The sequence below is a fragment of the Callospermophilus lateralis genome, chromosome 7 (assembly GCF_048772815.1).
Source record: "Callospermophilus lateralis isolate mCalLat2 chromosome 7, mCalLat2.hap1, whole genome shotgun sequence".
NCBI lineage: Eukaryota > Metazoa > Chordata > Mammalia > Rodentia > Sciuridae > Callospermophilus > Callospermophilus lateralis.
Genome location: NC_135311.1, coordinates 135,021,544 through 135,022,586, shown reverse-complemented (window position 1 = coordinate 135,022,586; position 1,043 = coordinate 135,021,544).

The window sequence follows — 1,043 nt, the reverse complement described above, 5'->3', positions numbered from 1 at the left end:
GACACATCTTCAAATAAAATGGATGATTGTGGACATCCATATGAGTCAGACCTGTGTTTGGAAATCTCAGGGCCACCCTTGGGAACATCTCCAGGTAAGATCATAACACATGTGAATGTCGGTCTGCCTGTTGACTTGATTGACAGTCAGTTGTCAATGGTCAAGGAAGTTCATCCATGGGAAAGAGATGAACTTGGTCCTGCCAAAGTAGAGGGGTGAAACTCCAAGAGAGAAAAGGTGGAAGATAAGTGGCACCTGGGGGCTCCTTTTTCCCTCTCTGGTTCCAAAGGGTCAGGGAGGATTTTCCCTGGACCCTTGTTTCCCTGCACGGTAGGGAGAAGCCCAGTCGAGTTCACCCTAGGAAGCTGACCTCAGCTGTGTGGGGCTTGGCTACCCAAGAACAGGGGGTAAGAACCCCTGAGAGGGTCTCCAGCTGCCCACAGGCCTGGGCAGCAGCATCCTGCCCCAGAACCCCATGGCTGGGGTGTCTCACCACTTCTTACTTGTCCTGATCCTGCCTGGACACTGCCCTGGCCAGGGGGATGGGCCCCCTCCTTCCCGCTGCCCCCTGGGGATTCCATTGTCACGCCTGAGTGCCCTCGTCAAAGTTTGTGCTAAGTGTAGTCAGCAGAGAGTCTCCCTCAAAATAAATACAGGTTGGGGAACCCTTACCCCAACCAAATGCCTGCCCCCGGGAGTGTGTTCAGATTGCATATTGTTCCGATTTGGGAATAACCGTGCAGCATTTACCAGTGAGAATCTGTAATCTAAAACTCTGAAATCCAAATGCTCCACATCCAAGACAGAGCATCAGGTTGTCTCTCAAAAAGGTTTGATTATGGGAGCATCTCAGAAGTTTGGACTAGAGATGTTCAACCTACAGCCAGCTTCTGTTTAATAAGGATGATTGAATTTGCCAGTCACCCCCGAGTCCTGGGTGCCTATTCCACTGGAAAAGACCGTGATTCCAGAACTTTCATTGCTCCCTCACAGCTGTGAACTTGAGAAATCAAGAAGTCACCAACTTCTTTGGGCTTCTTCAT